The 21,630-nt window shown below is 36.5% G+C and overlaps 1 long non-coding RNA gene across 1 annotated transcript in view; it reads left to right on the top strand.

Annotated features, from left to right (window-relative positions):
* LOC138923514 (uncharacterized) overlaps positions 1 to 21,630 on the top strand; it is a 139,764-nt gene that overhangs the window by 95,314 nt on the left and 22,820 nt on the right. The gene's annotated exons all lie outside the window — the stretch shown is intronic.

The raw sequence follows: 21,630 nt of genomic DNA, 5'->3' as shown, positions 1-21,630 counted from the left end.
GGCACCACTCATCAGGCCATGCCGAGGTGGCGTCCCAAATAGTACAATCAGAAGGACGTATAACTACAATATGCAACTATGTACAAGGGGGCTTTGGGGAGAAGAAGAAGGAGAAAAAAAAAAGAAGATTGGCAACAGTTATTAGTTCAGGTGACAATTTAAAAAAAAAAAAACTAACTCCCAAAAGAAAAAAAAAGAAACTTGCATTAGGCTTCTGATGTTGCAGTTCGATTCTTCTCTTCTTCAAATGCAATTTGGTGGATTTCAGTTTCTCAAATGACTCTTCTTTTAATATGGCTCTATTTCACTTGCATGCAATTTTAGTACTGTTCTAGCAGATCAATTTTTGTTTAAGAGTTTGGATAGCAGCATTTAAAACAAACTGCCAACAGAACATTCCTACTCAAGGATTCAAATTTAGGTTTCCAGGCCTTTTTACAGTTTATGTATCAAAAATCAGTGGCTTCTCTGCATGACATTAAAGTTTACTTGCTAAATGGACTGGTGTGCTCAACTGCTAGGGTTTCTTGTTTTGTCTACAAGATTCTCAGGTCTTGTAATTTATTTAGAGAATATCATACTCAAATAAATCTTTTGAGCTTCACAGGGATTTAATTCAGTAAGATTAAACTAAAGCAAAAACTGAGATGATATATTTAAGAAAGCACAGGATAACTTAAAAAAACCTATACCAATTGTGCGTGTGTTTTTATAATGTGGTTTATGGTGCAGAGCAGATACTAAATAGAATTAAGCTTTTTAAAACATGTTTCTGAATTAATTTGGACTCCGGTTTCATTTTGTTTTTTAGGAAGATTAGCCCTGAGCTAACGTGTACTGCCAATCCTCCCCTTTTTGGCTGAGGAAGGCTGGCTCTGAGCTAACATCTGTGCCTATCTTCCTCTACTTTATATGTGGGACACCTGCCACAGCATGGCTTGACAAGTGGTGCGTAGGTCTGTACCCGGGATCCAAACCAGCGAACCCCAGGCTGCTAGAGCAGAATGTGCAAACTTGACTGCTGTGCCACCGGGCTGGCCCCTATTTTGTTTATTTTTTATAATATTTTTTTTTTATTTTTATTGAGTTCATAATAGTTTACATCATTGTGAAATTTCAGTTGTATGTATTTCTTGTCTTTCACCACACAAGTGCTCCCCTTCACCCTCTGTGCCCACTCCCTACCCACCTCCTCCTGGTAACCACTGAACTGTTTTCTTTGTCCATGTGTTTGTTGATATCCCATATATGAGTGTAATCATATGATGTTTTTCTCAGTCTGGCTTATTTTGCTTAGCATAAAACCCTCCAGATCCATCCATGTTGTTGCAAATGGGATGATTTTGTCTTTTTTATGGCTGAGTAGTATTCCATTGTATATATATATACCACATCTTCTTTATCCAATCATCAGTCGATGGCCACTTGGATAGTTTCCATGTCTTGGCTATTGTGAATAGTGCTGCCATGAACACAGGGGTGCATATGTTACTTTAGATTGTTGATTTCAAGTTGTTTGGGTAGATACCCAGTAGTGGAATAGCTGCGTCATATGGTAGTTCTATTTTTAGGTTTTGGGGAAACCTCCATACTGTTTTCCATAGTGGCTGCACCAGTTTGCATTCCCACCAGCAGTGTGTAAGTGTTCCCTTTTCTCCACATCCTCTCCAACATTTGTTGTTTTTTGTCTTGATAATTATAGCCATTCTGACTGGTGTAAGGTGATATCTCATTGTAGTTTTGGTTTGCATTTCCCTAATAATTAGTGGTATTGAGCATCTTTTTCATGTGTTTGCTGCCCATCTGTATATCTTCCTTGGAAAAATGTTTGTTCATATCCTCTGCCAATTTTTTCATTGGGTTGTTTGGGTTTTTTTTTTTTTGTTGAGTTGTATGAGTTCTTTATATACTTTGGAGATCAACCCCTTGTCTGATAAATGATTTGCAAATATTTTCTCCCAGTTACTGGGTTGTCTTTCTGTTTTGTTTATTGTTTCATGGTTTCCTTCACCTTGCAGAAGCTTTTTTGGTTGATGTAGTACCAGTTGTTAACTTTTTCTTTTGTTTCCCTTACCTTAGTAGACATGGTATTCAAAAAGATGTGGCTAAGACTAATTGGACTATGGTTTTTAAAGTCATTTTGTCCACTGATTAATCTTGATAGTTCTCAAAATAAGTAACTAAAACCCCAGAAAACATACAATATTTTAAAAGATTTTCCTGAAGACACAAATTAACAGAAGTCTCAAGAAGAGGTGGTCATATCTGTGAAAGAAATTGAATTAATAGTTAAAAACCATCCAACATAGAAAACTTCAGATCCAAATTTTTCCAGTGCCAGATATCTAACAAACATTCAGAGAAGAAATAACACTCCTCTTCCCGTCTCTTCTGGAGATTAGGAGAGGAGGAAACACTCCCAACTCATTTTATGAGGCTAACGTTTTCCTAATATATCACAGGGTATTATAAGAAAAGAAAAATAAAGACCAAAATCCCTCGTGAACAAAGATACAATGATTCCCAACAGAATTATCAATTTAAATCCACCAATATAGAGAAAGAAAAGGTGGGGTTATCCAAAGAAGGGAAGATTTATTCAACATTTGAAAATCAATCAATATCACTAACCAGCAAACTAAAGAATAAAAAAAATTATCATCTCAACAGATGCAAAAGCTTAGACAAAATTAATCACGAATTCAAGGTAACTCTTATCAATTTGGAAATCAAAGAAAGAAACCTGGAATCAAAGAGAACTTCCTTAGCCTAGTAAAAGATATGTGCAAAAGTCCTACAGCTAATGTTGGGGCTGGCCCCGTGTTATATGTGGTTAAGTTCGTGTACTCTGCTTCTGTGGCCTGGGGTTCGCAGGTTCAGATCCTGGGCACGGACCTGCACACCACTCATCAAGCTATGCTGTGGAGGCATCCCACATACAAAATAGAGGAAGATTGGCACGGACGTTAGCTTAGGGACAATCTCCCTCAAGCAGAAAGGGCAGGATTGGCAGCAGATGTTAGCTCAGGGCTAATCTTCCTCAAAAAAATGTATATATACATCAAGCACGATATGAAGAGAATTTAGATGGAATGCAGATTGTGATAAATAAATCTAACTGCACAAAAATGAATTGCATAACCACAGTGAAGGGTATGGAGAAGAAAGGAGCTAACCTAAGTAACTTTGGAATATCGTTTCAACTGGCTATGTCAAATCTAAAGATAAAAAGAACTTTACACAAACACTGTACTCTAGTAATTAAATTTGTTTTTCACAGAGGTATGTGTTAGCATTTCTAGAACTAATTTATGTGTAGACTAGGGTTGATCAAATACATAAATACATTGTACATAATGAGAAACTGGTTTCTCTTTAAAAGAGAAGTTACAAACAAAGGCAGAAAGCTAGAATCCACCCTGTGGTGTTGGATTGGAGTTGGAGGTTACAATATGAATGTGTGTGTGTGTGTGTGTATCTCATATATATACATGTACAGACTGTTAGATACAAAACAAATATAGATGCATATGTATTTGCAAGACAGCATATTAGCATATATGCATTAATATATGTATATATTATGTGTGTGTGTATGTTATAGTGCAATGAGCAAGACCAATGGAATAGATGCCAATTTCCAACAAAATAAATCAGGCCTCTATGGAGAACTTGTTGATTCCAGGGCTGGGGCAGAGGAGATACAAAATAATCCTGGAGCATGTTATGGTTCCTGAAAATAAGGAAATGATCAGAAATAAATAAATAAAAGGATGTCATCATATCAAAGGACATAGAAGCCAATCTTAAAGAGCTCCCGATGGCCAGACGGGGGCAATTATGTTAGCATTGACCATATCCTGCTCCTACTCTCCTCTTTACACACAGGAGGGGACTCATTGATGAAGGCTATTTATTCTTTAGTCCAACCATAAAGATACTTATCAACCTCTCTATACAGATAATATTTGCAAGAACTACCATTTACAGAACTTTTCCAAAATACCAAGTCATTCATAGGTACATGAAATAGGTCATCTGATTTAATCATTGATAATTGTATTACAAAAGTCTCACAGTCTATGCAGAAAGAAACAAAGACATGGCAAACTTTAGAAATTTTCTTAAGTCATACGGTTGACATGGCAGAGCAAATCAAACTTTAGATTGTCTCTCTTCTAAAATGTGCTTTCAACCGTTTAAATTCCAAGATTTTAAATGATGGAGGATTTGTCTTATTTGTCTTAAGTATAGAGTAAAAATATCTTTGGTGTTTTCCTTACTGGAGCATTCATTTAATCCATTATGATCTTCATAATTGTTTGTGGGAAACCTAGTCAACAAAGAAACTCATATGATCAGGTTGAGACAAATATGATATCAGCAACAAAAATAAAGCATTGGAATTAAGTATTCACTGCTGCTATAATAAATATTCACTCAACAAACCTTTATTGTAATTCTTGCACTGTATCACTGTCCTAGGAAATAGGACATATGAATTAAAATAAGGAAGAGATTTATGCCTTCATGGAACTTACCTTCGAGTAGGTGAATATGGGCAAAAAGGAAATAAACACCAGCTAAATAATGTACTGTTGACGATCTAAGATGATCCTGATGAATTTTGTCAAAAAGCGAATGTCATCTCTTCATAAGACCCAAGGTTTTTCCTGGTGCAAAAACATGCATTCCTAAAAGCATTTTGTTGAATATAGTGTAGACTATCTAGATACCTCTCTGAACTTAATATTTAAAGGATTTACATTATGGTGTCCAAAATATTGTCCTCAAACAATTCAGTTTCTTGAAAAGAAGTTACCATGTATCACAAAATAAGAGAAAAAAAGACATCTCATGATATGCATGGCTAGTGGGATTTATGATATAGAAAAGAAAATATATATGCAGTATTGGTGTATTGTATATGCTATGACCAGTCTTACCATTAAGGGGAAGTCTGTTTTTGTTTTGAAGTTTCTTATAAGTGGTTGAGGTATGATTTGGAAAATAGGGTGGTGACTGATGACAGTGTTTTAGAAGAGGATGAACTATTTTGCATTGAACCAAGAGGAATATTTATGACTTATTTCTACTTAGGGATTGGGAGGAACAGAGACGATAGAGGGAGGGAGATAATAGCTTGAACTAGGTGGACTAAGTGGATATTAAGAAAAGTTAAGCCTACTGCTATAGCTGAACTTGTTTGCATTACCATAATGTGGGCACATATTTAATAATCTTTAATAACATCAATGATATGCATCCAATGATATAGATGGATGAACTTATTCTGCTTTGAAACAAGGGGAAGATCATGTATCTCACAAAAACTGATAAGAAGGAAACAGTATGTTTGTTTGTTTCCTGAGGAAGATTCGCCTTGAGCTAAATCTGTTGCCAATCTTCCTCTTTTTTCTTGAGGAAAATTCACACTGAGCTAACATCTGTGCCCATCTTCCTCTATTTTTTGTATGTGGGTCACCACCACAGGGTGGCCGCCGCCAAGTGGTGTAGGTCTGTGCATGGGAACCGAACCTGGGCTATCAAAGCAGAGCTTGCCAAGCTTAACCGCTAGGCCATGGGGCCAGCCAGAAACAGTATATGTTTTGAAGTGAAAGCTTAAATGTAAATTCCAAGCAGCAGGGAGTGTGGCAAACCATCGGCAATTTGCGAAATCTTGCGAAATCTTGAAGTTTGTGGTCTTCCCCAGGACATGATGCTAGGTTTCAGGGAAAAAGTCAGATATAATTTTCCCAGATATTGAGTGATTGTGAGGTCATAGCACAGAGTTAGATTATAAATGTACAGAAATCTGATTACTGGGAAAATTTTTATGTTTAAATCATTAATTCTGTAATAGCACAGAGACTTCGCTAAACATATGGAAAGTGTGATTCCTCTCACTGGCAGGGCAGAATGAGAGCAAAAGCATATGAGACCAAATCATAATTTTCCTTTCATGTACTAGGTAAACTGAACTGGATTTATCTTTGGCGCTCACACTTACCTCCTCACCTGTGCAAACACCATATCACAATGCAGAAGTAGGAGTACTTGAGTTTATATTGCTTTACCAATTTATTCTGGGGACAATATAATTCTGATCCATGATCTATGACCTTCATGACTTTTTGTATTATGCATTCTTGAGTTATTCAAAAATTTATTGTTGTTTGCCTATCTCACACTTCTAGGAACTAATTCCATTATATCTATAATATCTGTAGAAATCATCAGACTGAACTGCAGGAACTAACATATATGCATGCTATTTCCAGTTAAGGAGCTAAATATATACATGGCATTTCCAGTTAAGTTAAGAGACTGTTTTTGACAGCTTCCACTGATAATGATACTGAGTTCAAGATGCTTTCTAAGGGTATAAAAATATGAAGAGAAACTGCCTTGTAATATCATTGCAGATTAACTTCATTTTGGAAAATATATTGTGTATCCTTTAAAGTCTAATTTATCATGCTTAAGGAAAGAGGCACTTTAAATATCTGGCTCTTGTCTTGGTTTGATTTGTAACACCAACGGAGATTTATTTAATTTTTTATATCCATTATTCACCTTACTTATGTGATTTTTCAAAGGAGACTCCTATAGGGAGAAGGGATTTAAATCCCCACACTTTCAGTCCTTGGCATGAAATAAACAGTCATTAACTGTTTTTTCTTGGAAAAATCTTTCCTATATTGATCCATACATACCATATCTCTTTGCTTAGGTGTAATTCTCTAACATGAATGGGTAAAACAACAGTAACATATACAGTTCTGTATTCATATAAACCCATTTTCTCTTTTTGATCCTCTTACCACCTAAGTTCAGTAAGAGTGGTTCCTATCTGAACACAATATTGGTCATTCATCATTTTGAAAACTTGCTTAAGCATCACCCAACTTTATCCTTTGCCTATATGTTCCTTTGCTGGAGATTAATACAGGAGATTCCTTTTTTCTGACAGCACAGAAATCATCATCAAGGGAAAGTTGAAATGTAGTCTTTATGGAAGAAGAATTGTAAAGTAATGTTTTAAAGGTAATAATACATTAAAAGTTTGTTTTTAATCTCTGTCTGGAAAATAACTAGACATTGTTCTTGTCTTCATCTTTAAAAGTATCCATTACCTCACCATAAAACTAAACATATATATGCTAAATTTTTATCTAGGATGTGTCTCATTTTTTATGTGCTGATCTTGATATTTTCATGAATATCTCTGCAAACATCTATGGTCTATAATTTTTTATGTCTTCTCTTTCACAAAATTCTGAATCTCTACGTTGGTATTCTCCCACCCCACCTAAAACATGCACAGACTAAAACAGACAGGAAAATAGATGACGAAAACAAGTTTTATAAATGACACTTTGAAGCACCTTGTCTTTCATAGTCCCTGCTTGGATCCACCAGATAAGCTAAAACAAATACATTTTTAACTCTTCTCACGACTTGCTAACAGGTAGTAGTTTATAATGCACATGTTGTATCAGCCTCTTCAGTACTCCAATAAAATTGAGTGTGAGTCATCCAGTTAAATTTTTATTTTTGCTTATTTTTTTCCGCGCAGAATGATGACACTAGCAGAAGGAGTTTTTTGGACCCTAGGAGGTAGTGGCCCTGACTTCTCAAAAAACTGGGCGTGTCAAATCTTCCAGGAAAAGCAGATACTACTCAAAAGATTTGCAGAAGCTGCTTATGCTGTTTTCTCATTTCTTAGTCTCTATGGTGGGAAATGCTCATAGACAATTGGTTATAAAACAATTGGTTCAAAGTTCTTCAGAATTGGACTAGCAATTTCATAATGTCATAGAATTTTAGACTGGCACTATCCTGAAACATCACCAACGTCAGTCACCTCATTTATAGAAACTCAGAAGAATTCCATTACTTGTTTAAAGTAATATAATGGGACAAGAGCAGCATCTTCCCTAATGACAGGTAAATGATAAAACAGATATTGAGGATTCAATGTAGAAGGAAAATCACCCTAGAGGTGAGCCCGATAATATAAGTGGACTTTTCCCTTCATGTGAAAATGTGGACATGGTAGAAGATTACAGTGTTCTGTGAGTCATATTTGAGACTGAGACAAAAGGAAAACAAAATAAATTGTTCTTATCTTTATTTAAAGCTTGGTATAGAGATGAAAATATCCTCAGCAATATAATAGCAAACTGAATCCAGCAACATATAAAATGGATTTGACAACTTGAAAATGATAAGACAAGAGTACAAAGTTGATTCAACATCCCCAAATTAATTAAGGTAATTTATCATATTAATAGAAGAAATTTTTTAAACCACATGATCTTCTCTATAGAAACAGAAAAAAATGTTTGCCAAAACCAATAATTCCATTTTGTGCTAAAAACACTCAACTAAAGATAGAGGGAATTTCCTCTGCTTGGTAAAGGGCAGCCACATAAAACCCACATACAACAACTTAATGGTGAAACATTGAATGCTTCTCCTCTAAGATCAAGAACAAGACTGGATAGGTTAATGTCACCACTTCTACTTGATATTGTATTGGAGGTTCTAGCTAAGGTAATTAGGCAAGAAAAAGAAGTACAACCCTTCCAAATCGAAAAATAAGAAGTGACAAGTATCTTTATTTTCAGATGGCATAATCTTGTATCTAGAAAATTCTAAGGAATCCAGTAAAATATGATTGGAAATGATAGATGCAAAGTTGAAGGATGCAAGATCAATACATAAGTCAATTTTTTCTCTATAAACAACCAATAAACAATCCAAAAATGAAATGAAAAAGACAATTTTTTCCAATAGCATAAAGATAATAAAATACTTAGAAAAAAATTTTAAAAAAGAAGTGTAAAATTTATACACTGAAATCCTGACTACATTGTTGAAAGAAATTAAAGAAAGCCTAAATAAATAAAAAAGATTCCCATATTCATGTATCAAAAGTTTTAATATTATCAAGATGGCAGTAACCCCCAAATAGCTCTAGAGATTAAACACAGTCCCTATCAAAATATCAGCATTTTCAAATGATATTAAAAGATCTGCAAAATATTTTAAAGCCTACAAAGTAATTTATTTTCAGATTTTCACATTATTAAGTATTCCCTGTGTAGAATTTCCTGTTTTCAGATACTTAGGCTTAATCTAATTTTTCATTATTATACTATTATGTATATATTTGTAAATTTTTCTGATTATTTCTTTTGGATTATTTTTAAAGTAAGCTTCCTGCTTAATCAAGTATACATTCTTTTGAGTCTTATGATTTATATACATAAATTTAATCATTTACCTGAAGAATCCCCATTCTCCTCCCCAGTCCCTGATCATTTAGTCTTTGTTGATTGGATTGAAGAAAAATGGGATTTTATTTAAATATGTTCTTTTGTGTGTGTATGAGGAAGATTGACCCTGAGCTAGCATTTGTTGCCAATCTTCCTCTTTTTTCTTGAGGAAGATTGTCATTGAGCTAAAGGTGCCAGTCTTCCTCTGTTTTATGTGGGATGCTGCCACAGCATGGCTTGATGAGCAGTGCTGAGTCTACACATGGGATCTGAACCAGGCTGCTGAAGCAGAGCACATGAACTTAACCACTATGCCGCTGGGCTGACCCCTAAATATATCCTTTAAATACAAGTGGAACTAAGTGATTTTTCACAATTCTTAACGTTATATGTCTTGTGTGAATTTTCTGCCCATTTCTGTTTTCCATTACAATTTGTTCTGAACACATATTAAAGATAAATTTTGAAATATTTTCTTAAAAGTAAACTTTGTTAGCTATATACACTTGATTAAACAAAAATATCTTATCTGTTTTTAAATGAGCAACACATTTTAGATTAACATTATAAGAGAAAAACTTGACATTCACTTAGGACTTGGACATACAAATGCTTATCAGTTTATGTCACATGTTACCTGTGACACTTCTCAGTGAGAAAACTGTAGCTCAGTGATAAAGAATGTGGACTCTGGAGTCAGACTGCTGGGTCTACTACTTCTTACTTCCTAGCTGTGTGACCTCGAGTGGCATATTTCTATCTGCCTGTACTTCAGTATATTCATTTGTAAATAGGGATAAAAATATTTGTGAAGATTGCCTAACATGATACTTGCAAGTCACTTCAAAATAACCAGCACATAATAAGTACTTAATAAATGTTTGATGTTATTAACATCATTATCACTGTCTTCATCATCATCATTATCATTGTTATCTTGGTTAGGCAGGTCCTTTTTAGTTTTGACTGAATTAAGAGATAAAGAATTCCTCTCCCCCATCCCAAAGTTCTGTCAGCGTGGTATCAGGGAGAGAGAGAAGGAGCGTGTAGTGAGACATTGTAGGAACAAATTTTGGGAAACTAAAATTAAGTAATCATCTCCCAATGCCAAAAAGTGATGAAAAGAAGTGTAGCCTGTAGTTGAATGTGTGACCTCTAAACCTTACAATGCTCTCCTCTTCTCTAAAGCTACCCTTTCATTATGGAATGACAGCACACAATTTCTAAAACTTTAGTCAAAAGGTGTTTCATTTCTAAAAATGCCGTTAATTCACTTGCACATCAATTTAATCAACAAATAGTTGTTGAGAGTTAATACTGGATAAGACTGGGATAGTTTAAAAAGGTATGAGACAAAATGAATGTTCAAGAAGGGCTCAGCCAAATTGGGAAGAAAGGACATATTAAAAAAAAATATTGTTTAAAGGCGGCATATGTTTAGCAAATGTATGGATGACAGAAAAAAGGTTCTTTTCTTTCTAAGATAAAATTTAGTTTACATATGCTTTTATGTGATTTATTATATTTATATTCTGTTAATTCACTCATCTTAAAACTTTTGTTGAAACTTATATTGAATACAAAGTGATATCTTAACCTTGACTTAGATATACTTGGATTCAACCCTGACTACATCTTTGTGGATGTAATTGACTAGAGATGTAGCTCTGCTTTCTCAAACTCAACATTCCTGTCTGTAATAAGGGCACAAACTAATCATTAATAAATTATCATCGACAATATGCCAGGTGCTGTGGCAGTCACTCTTCTAGACAATGGTGATCCAAGGATGAAAAATCCGTGGAGAAATTCAGTCTATGCAGGACATTCATCTGATTAGTGCAAACAAGCTGGCCTCCCCAGCTTCTTTCATTGTTAACCTTTGTGTAATAGGGAAATTGTGCCACAGTTCACCATGAAATACACTACTCAGAGCCGCCCACTTGCAACTCTTTCCACAAATTAGCACCTACAGTCATTTATAAGAAGAAAATCTATATCTTTGAAGTCTCTTCAGAGTTTCCTTTTTTTCTTTTTTTGGTTTTTTTTTTTTGCTTGAGAAAGATTAGCCCTGGGCTATCATCTGTGCCAGTCTTCCTCTACTTTGTATGTGAGTTGCTGCCACAGCATGGCTGATGAGTGGTGTAGGTCCATACCCCGGATCTGAACCTGCAAACACAGGCTGCCGATGCAGAGCAGGCTGAACTTAACCACTGTACTGTGGAGCCAGCCACTATCTTTTTTTAAATGCATACTATGCAGTCTATATTTTATGTAAACTAATCTCAAATTTAGTAAAATTCTATCCAGTCATTTTTGTATGATATAGTAGCAGACAAAGATTAAGCAACGCATTTGTTAGTTTATTTACCTACATAATAAACTCAAGTAAATTTAAAATTGTCCTGGAAAATCTGACTAGTGGTTTCTTTCACTCTAGGAGACTGGAAGAGAAGTAAGTCACCATGAGTTTGGGTAGTTTCTAAGAATAGATTAAGGATGAACCAGAGGACTAAAGAGCAAAAGAATGGAAGCAGACCATCTCATGGAGTGAGAGTGGGGCTTTTCTTTACTTCAGATTAGCAAATACTTATTAAGTGGCCACTAAACAACAGGTATTGTGTTTGGGTTTGGGGATGCAGAAGTACAAACAGATGCCCTTCCTTAAAGACGCTTTCACTTTAGAAGAAGACAAACTGGTAATAACAATAAAATTAAAACTTCAAGTGATTTCTTAGGGCTAAGTAAATAGGAAATGCACCTAACTTCACTTTTGGGAGGCCCTGGTGAATTTCTGAAGGAAGCCAGTGAGATGTAAAATGAATATGAATAAGGAGAGCAGAGCCAGACTTAATGCCTTTGGACTTAAAAATAATAACTGGGCAAAGTGAAACAGTCTTTTAACCATGTTAATTCTCTAAGGGAATGGAGTCCGACTTTCTTTTGTTTTTCTAAGCTTGCATTATAAGGCTTCACCTAAATTTTTTTGTCTTCTTCTTCTAATGATTTGATGAGGAAAGCGAAGCCCAGCCATTGTCAAGTGCTTTCCCAAAGAGACAACCTTCATTCATACACTACACCAGCAGGGTTCTTGAATAGCTTAGCAAACCAATGCTGCTATATGATTATTGATTGGATTATATCTCTACCTTTTTAATAGGATTCTAATTTTAAGCCTTATTTCACTCTTTTTAATGCTTTCTGTAGTGCTTACAACAAGAAACCTTTGACTTACCTCTGTAGTGTGCATATGTGAATGTTCTGAAACAAGGGTCAATGCAGAACATTATTTAAATGTGTTCCCTTGTGCGTTAATGCACAGGCATTAGGAATGAGGTAGAAGCAGAGATGCTACTCAGTGAAGAGGAATAACTTTTGCATTAACAGGAATGATAAATTCTTAGAATTCCTGCCACAAGAAAAATGATAAAATACAATGGGATTATCAAATGTTGAATCAAACATCTGAGCTCAGACCATTGCTCCAGAGCTAAAGTAAAATATTACTATGGAAATCTAAGGTGATATTAAAAGAATGCAATTGTTCAACCAAATAGGCTAAAGCATAACAACTACGTAATGTTAACTAGACTTATTGTGATACATTTGCAATGTATGCAAATACTGAACCATTAAGTTGTACACCTAAAACTAACATGATATTATATGTTAATTATACCTCAATAAAAGAAAAAAAACCTCGGAGCAGAGAGTAGTACAAAATAGGAAAATGAACATGTTTAAGTCGTCGTTTCAAAGTGAACATATGGATAAGATCTTTTGGAATAATCAGTCACCATGACACTGCTTAAATCAAGTAGCTTGGTTATTTATCCATTTCCTGCATACATTGAGTCATGCCTACCTTCAGGTTGCATGTCACATGGAGAGACTCCTGGCTACATAAGTTTAGAAAGGAGCCTTAAAAATCCTTAAGTTTTGGTCCTTAAAGATGCTATGATTCTCTACTCTATCATGAGTCAACTTGGCTCTAATCCTTTAAGAATTGACCTAGGGACCAGAGAAACAGTTGATGCTATACACAAAAATAATACACCAAAAGATTTTGAAATTCAGTATTCATGGAATTAGTAATATATTTAGTTTTACTTGTTTGAACCTTGTTGAATCTCTTATTTCCCTATTTTTCCAATTCCACTTTCTTGGTTTTGATTCAATACTCTAATACTTTATCTTTCCAGCTTTAACATTTCAGATCCATTTCTTATTTACATGTCATGCACCCCTTAGTATGGCATCTCGTTTACTCCGACATTGAACAATTTTTTATTTAGGTAAAAATTGTAAGATAATGGTCTACTACAAGTCATAAGTCGTAGATCCTGCAATTACAGTATGTCTATAAATGTCCTGGACCCCTTTTCTATCTTCACTCTCTTCCATGGTAATGCTTCCTGGGTTCCTGTAGTTAAGACAGAAACAAGTTGTTCATCAAAATTTCAAGATATTTGATTGGTCACAAAGTGTCCTCCATGCTGTAGTAGTCAGGTAATGTCTGTATCAAAAGTGACCTAAACAAGATTTTACTAGATTTTATAAAGTCTAAAATTAAAATAACTCTTAAGTTTCCTGTCATTATTTGTAATCTCCTTCTTATAAACAACACAATTGGCCTTTGTGTATGTGTGACCAGTGGGGTTGGGAGGGACTTGAGAGTACCTTTATTAGGAGACGCCGGGCTTGCTGTTGCAACCTTAATTATTTTTCCTGAGAGGACCTATCTCTTTCTTGTAAGTTGCTATTTGGTGACCTTCAAGATTCACTGATGAACACTGAAGAATCCAGATGTTACAGGAACACATGAGGCTTCAGGCCAACTTTTAAAAATTAGAAAATGTGTACCTTTAGACTTTTATGCTTATAGTTTTTTTTAAGAGTTGGCTGTTTCTGTGTTTTTGTTCTGGAAGCATGTTTCTTTAATAGGAACTGTCAATTTCAATAAAAATAATCCATTATACTGATGTTAAACCACTTCCAGGTTTGAAAGGTTTTGGCCTCCATCAGATTTATGCTAATTATATTTCAATACCCACTTTCTGTATTACACTTCATATTAAAATCAACACTGACTTGTATCTCAAAAAACAGGTTATTAAATAATGATCCATGATCCATTAAGTAATCAGTAGGATTTTTCTAACCCTATGCCCCCTTTCCTGGTATCTCTCCCCTATGTTGCTCCTAAAAGCTACACATCCTGGGTCTGGCCTGACCCCATAGGCAAGTCCCCAAAACTAATCATGTCTGGATGGACAGTGTCAGGGATGAGTTTGAGGACTTTTCTCTTCCCATATTCAGATAGAGCTGGCAAGGAAGTTACCTTTATCTTGTGAATATTTTATTTACTTAAAACTCAAAAATGGAAATAAAAACCAAGACATTCATTTGGCTCTGTTTCTCATAGAATTGTAAGAGAGTGGGGAAAAATGAGTGTTGGGCATAAATGCTCAAGACAGAAAAATAAACCACCATTCAGAAAATGAGTGCCTTTGTGATAACACATTTGTAGGAAATAATTTCTTGTGTGGACCCAAACTAAATTTTACTCTTTGAGTAATCGTATTTTATTGCATGCATAGATTTTTCATCTATGAAATATCAAAAAATAAACTAATGTGCAGACTTTGAAGTCAATATACTATTCTGACTTGTGACTCAGAATACTTTATAAAGAATTGATTTCATTGTCCATAACCAGATATCATTTTGAAGTAATTTTACCAGAGGATTTCTGTTTCTAGATTATAATTACCATGTGTGGTGAACAAAATCTTGAGCCCATTACATTGTATAGAATGGTTATAATGCTTCCTAGATGGTTATATAGTGGAATTTGTTATTTTGCATTGGAAATTAAGTGTTCACTTCATCTGATAGAAATTGATAAAGCCTCAGCAGAGACAATACTACAGACGGCGTTTTGTAAATTGAAATTTAATAATATGTTTAAGACTGCCAGTTTACTTTGAATTGAAAGACAAGACTAGGTTACACTTTTTATCCAGAAATTTAAGAAGAAGTGAATATTCATTAGAAAAATCATCACAAAATGTAAAATGGATCTCAAATACAGAATTAAATCAATGAAAGCATACCAAGGCCAATGATGAGTATAATACGTATAACAATGTTATTTAAAAGGGTAAAACTTTGTTATCCTACCCAAATCATCTTAAACTTATAGTCTATAGATCCCTGATATCAGTCAACAGATATCTTCACAGCAAAAGATAATAAAGGATTACTAAATTTTAGGATCCCAGAGTCTAGAATCTAGACAACTGATTTTAACCTACTAGGACAAAATACCAGTTTGTTCTGAAATGTTAGGGTTTCACAGAATATGTAATGTCAAAAATTTATGAATATAAGGAGAAGATCCAAGATGGCGCCATGAGTAGTCCTCTTTGTCTCTCCCCCTTCGAGTCTACAATTATTTGGACACTCATCGCTTAACAAAGGATATCCAGATAGCATCTCAGGACGTCTGAGAGACCCACGCAACTATACATCGGATGGCGGACGGACTTCCCTCCAGGAGGAGGTGGAGATAGGTGAAAACTCTCTGACCCCGACTGAACAGCCTAGTACCTGCAAGCGGCTTTCTTCCAACGGACGCCCCCAGAAGATCAACACACACCTAGGGCAGGAGTGAGCACACACCAGAGGAGCGATGGTGGAAACAGGTGACCAGAACCCTACGTAAACCCCCTGCAATTACTCCTAAACGCAGAGGGAAACTCTAGAGTTACACACCTGAGCCCACTGGGAGAGTCTCGCCCCGCCATTGGCAAGGAGATCCTGCCTAGTGTCCACAGCGCCAGGAGGGTCCCAGAGAGAATCACAGAGGGTACAGCGGGCCCCCAGCTGCCACTGCCTGCACAGTGGGGCAAGGGATTGCCGGAGATCTCGGAGAGGACTGGGGCTGGGTGAAGCTCCAGAGTTACGCCCGGGCAGCAGACAAAACTCTCTGTCTGCCGTTAGCGGAGGGGCCACGCCCAGCATCCACAACATCGGGAGTGTCCCAGAGAGGAGAATATCAGGCAGGGCAGCAGCTGACCAGCTACCACTGAAATCAGGATCTCTGGCTATCCCCCAGACAGGGCAAAGGGCTCCCCGAGTTCCTGGGGAACAGGACTGGGGCTGGGTGGAGTTCCAGCGACCCGGCTCCATAGCCTAGGGGGAAACCCTACAGGCTCACAGCAGCCTCAGCGAAAGCCTCTGCACAGCACTAATAGAGAGCACCCATCTGGCAGCCACAAGGCTGGAAGACACTGGGACAAAAGTAGCATAGCTAGGTGAGCTAACCACAGACTGTAGAAGATGCCAATAGCTCTGCTGTGACCCATAGTGGACAAGTGAGATTTTGTGGGTGCCACCAGTGATGGAGCGGCAAATATAAGTGATCCTACGCCTGGCCACTGGAAAAGCCCATAACACCGATGCAGACCCCAAGGACGGAGCACGTCTAGGTGGGCTGCAACAGTAGGCACCAGCAGCCTGAAGCCCCCCCATGATGGCCCCCACGGCAGAAGAGGGAATCCAAAGGAGCACTGTGACTATGAGGAGGGGCCCAGGCTCAGTTAGCAACTGAGGATAGGGTTCCTGGTTGGTGCAGTATAAACAGCTGCTCCCCCACCACACCAGCAGAAATAAGTGGAAGGAGCAACTAAACTCTATCTCTATGTGGAGGCACAAATCTACAACATCAAGCAATATGAAAAAATACATTAAATTTCCAGAACAGAAGGAAAATAACAAATACACGGAAAACAATCCCAAAGAAAATGAAATATATAACCTAAATGGCGATGACTTCAAAACAGCCATCATTAAAATACTCAATGAGTTAAGAGAGAATTCAGATAGGCAACTCAACGAGTTCAGGAGCTATGTCACAAAAGAGTTTGATATGATAAAGAAGAACCAAACAGAAATACTGGAAATGAAGAACACAATAGAGGAGATTAAGAAAAATCTAGATGCACTGAACAGTAGGGCTGATAATATGGAGGAAAGAATTAGCAATTTGGAAGATGGAAATATAGAAATGCTGCAGGCAGAGGAGGAGACAGAAGTAAGACTAAAAAGAAATGAAGAAACTCTCTGAGAATTATCAGACGCAATTAGGAGATGCAACGTAAGGATTATAGGTATACCAGAGGGAGAAGAGAAGGAGAAAGGGGCAGAAAGCCTATTCAAAGAAATAATGGCTGAGAACTTCCCAAATCTGGTGAGAGAGATGGATCTCCAGGTGACAGAAGACAATAGATCTCCAAACTTTATCAATGCAAGAAGACCAACCCCACGGCATATAGTAGTGAAGCTAGCAAAAGTCAACGACAAGGAGAAAATACAAAGGACAGCTAGGCAAAAGAAACTAACCTACAAAGGAACCCCCATCAGGCTATCAGCAGATTTCTCAGCAGAAACTTTACAGGCTAGAAGAGAGTGGAATGATATATTCAAAAATCTGAAGGACAAAAACCTACAGCCGAGAATTCTCTACCCAGCGAAAATATCCTTCAAATACGATGGAGAAATAAAAACTTTCCCAGATAAACAAAAATTAAGGGAGTTCGTTGCCACAAAACCTCCTCTTCAGGAAATCCTGAGGAAAACCCTCAATCCTGAAAAATCCAAAAAAGGAAAGGGGCTACAAAACCAAGAGCAGAGGAGATAAGTAGAAGGACAACAACAGAGAGTAGCAGCTCTTCATCAGAACAGATTAAACCATGGGACGAGAAACAAAGGAAATTGAAGAAAACCGGAAAACAAGCCATAAAATGGTAGTGGTAGGCCCCCACATCTCAATAATCACTCTAAATGTAAATAGATTGAACTCCCCAATCAAAAGACACAGAGTGGCAGGATGGATCAAAGAACAAGACCCAACGATATGCTGCCTCCAGGAAACAAACCTCAGCCCCAAAGACAAACACAGACTCAGAGTGAAGGGATGGAGAACAATACTCCAAGCTAATAATGAACAAAAGAAAGCAGGTGTCACTATACTGATATCAGACAAGGTAGACTTCAAAGCAAAACAGATAAAGAAAGACAAAGAGGGACAGTATATAATGATAAAAGGGACTCTCCACCAAGAAGACATAACACTTATAAATATATACGCACCCAACACAGGACCACCAAAATTTGTAAAGCAACTCGTAATAGAACTAAAAGAAGACATCAACAACAATACAATAATAGTAGGGGACTTCAACACACCATTAACACCAATGGACAGAACATCCAGACAGAAAATCAACAAGGAAATAATAGAATTAAATGAAAAATTAGACCAGATGGGCTTAATAGATATATATAGAACACTTCATCCAAAAACAGCAGGTTACACATTCTTCTCAAGGGCAAATGGAACATTCTCAAGGATTGACCATATTTGGGGAAACAAAGCAAACATCAATAAATACAAAGAGAGTTGAAATAATATCAAGCATCTTTTCTGATCATAATGCTATGAAACTAGAAATCAACTACAAGAATAAAGCAGAGAAAGGTGCAAAAATGTGGAGACTAAACAGCACGCTTCTGAACACACAATGGATTATTGAAGAAATTAAAGAAGAAATCAAATAATATCTGGAGACAAATGAAAATGAGACCACAACATACCAAATCATTTGGGATGCAGCAAAAGCAGTCCTAAGAGGGAAATTCATTGCAATACAGGTTCACCTCACTAAACAAGAAGAAGCTCACATAAGCAACCTCAAACGACACCTAACAGAACTAGAAAAAGAAGAACAAACAAAGCCCAGAGTCAGTAGAAGGAGGGAAATAATAAAAATAAGAGCAGAAATAAACGATATTGAACCAAAAAAGACAGTAGAAAGGATCAATGAAACAAAGAGTTGGTTCTTTGAAAAAATTAACAAAATTGACAAACCTTTAGCCAGACTCACCAAGAAAAGAAGAGAGAAATCGCAAATAAATAAAATTAGGAATGAGAGAGGAGAAATCACAACAGATACCAATGAAATACAAGGGATCATAAGAGAATACTATGAAAACCTTTATGCCAACAAATTGAACAACCTGGAAGAAATGGACAACTTCCTAGACTCCTACAACCTTCCCAAACTGAATAAGGAAGAAATGGAGAATCTTAATAGGCCAATCACAAGTAAGGAAATAGAAACGGTAATCAAAAACCTCCCCCAAAATAAGAGTCCAGGACCAGACGGTTTCTCTGGAGAATTCTACCAAACATTCAAAGAAGACTTAATACCTATTCTTCTCGAACTATTCCAGAAAATTGAGGAAGATGGAGTACTCCCTAACGCATTCTATGAAGCCAACATCACTCTGATCCCCAAACCTGACAAGGACAACATAAAGAAGGAGAACTACAGGCCGATATCACTGATGAATATAGATGCAAAAATCCTCAACAAAATTTTGGCAAACCAAATACAGCAATATGTCAAAAAGATTATACACCATGATCAAGTGGGATTTATACCAGGGACACAGGGATGATACAATATCCGCAAGTCAATCAACGTGATACACTACATCAACAAAATGAAAAACAAAAACCATATGATCATCTCAATAGATGCAGAGAAAGCATTCGACAAGATCCAACATCATTTATGATAAAAACCCTCAATAAAATGGGTATAGAAGGAAAGTACCTCAACATAATAAAGGCCATATATGACAGACCCACAGCCACCATCATACTCAATGGACAAAAACTGAAAGCCATCCCTCTGAGGACAGGAACAAGATAAGGGTGCCCACTTTCACCACTCCTATTCAACATAGTACTGGAGGTGTTGGCCAGAGCAATTCGGCAGGAAAAAGAAAGAAAAGGAATCCAAATAGGTAATGAAGAAATAAAACTCTCGCTGTTTGCAGACGACATGAGCTTATATATAGAAAACCCCAAAGAATCCATAGAAAAACTATTAGAAATAATCAACAACTACAGCAAAGTAGCAGGGTATAAAATCAACATACATAAATCAGTAGCATTTCTATACACTAACAATGAACTAACAGAAAAAGAACTCAAGAACTCAATCCCATTCACAATCGCAACGAAAAGAATAAAATACCTTGGGATAAACTTAACCAAGGAAGTGAAGGATCTATACAATGAAAACTACAAGACTTTCTGGAAAGAAATTGATGACGACATAAAGAGATGGAAAGACATTCCATGCACATGGATTGGAAGAATAAACATAGTTAAAATGTCCATACTACCTAAAGCAATCTACAGATTCAATGCTATCCCAATCAGAATCCCAAGAACATTCTTCACAGAAATTGAACAAACAATCCTAAAATTCATATGGGGCAACAAAAGACCCCGAATTGCTAAAGCAATCCTGAGCAAGAAAAACAAAGCCGGCGGAATCACAATCCCCAATTTCAAAACATACTACAAAGCTACATTTATCAAAACAGCATGGTACTGGTACAAAAACAGGTCCACAGATCAATGGAACAAAATTGAAAGCCCAGAGATAAAACCACACATCTATGGACAGCTAATCTTTGACAAAGGAGCAGAGGGCCTACAATGGAGAAAAGAAAGTCTCTTCAACAAATGGTGCTGGGAAAACTGGACAGCCACATGCAAAAGATTGAAAATTGACCATTCTTTTTCACCACACACCAAAATAAACTCAAAATGGATCAAAGACCTAAAGATTAGGCCTGAAACAATAAGTCTTCTAGAAGAGAATATAGGCAGTACACTCTTTGACATCAGTTTCAAAAGAATCTTTTCGGACACTATAACTCCTCAGTTGAGGGAAACAATAGAAAGAATAAACAAATGGGACTTCATCAGACTAAAGAGCTTCTTCAAGGCAAGGGAAAACAGGATTGAAACAAAAAAACAGCTCACTAATTGGGAAAAAATATTTACAAGCCACTTATCCAACAAAGGGTTAATCTCCATAATATACAAAGAGCTCTCACAACTTAACAACCAAAAAAACAAACAATCCGATCAAAAAATGGGCAGAGGAAATGAACAGACATTTCTCAAAAGAAGACATAAATATGGCCAATAGACACATGAAATGATGTTCATCATCGCTAATCATCAGGGAAATGCAAATCAAAACTACACTAAGATATCACCTTACACCCGTTAGATTGGCAAAAACATCCAAAACCAAGAACGACAAATGTTGGAGAGGTTGTGGAGAAAGAGGAACCCTCATACACTGTTGGTGGGAATGCAAACTGGTACAGCCACTATGGAAAACAGTATGGAGATTTCTCAAAAAGTTAAAAATGGAAATACCCTATGACCCAGCCATCCCATTACTGGGTA

Source organism: Equus caballus, chromosome 1, assembly GCF_041296265.1.
Source record: "Equus caballus isolate H_3958 breed thoroughbred chromosome 1, TB-T2T, whole genome shotgun sequence".
NCBI lineage: Eukaryota > Metazoa > Chordata > Mammalia > Perissodactyla > Equidae > Equus > Equus caballus.
Note: the sequence above shows the minus strand (reverse complement) of the source record. Positions and strands in the feature narration are given on the sequence as shown.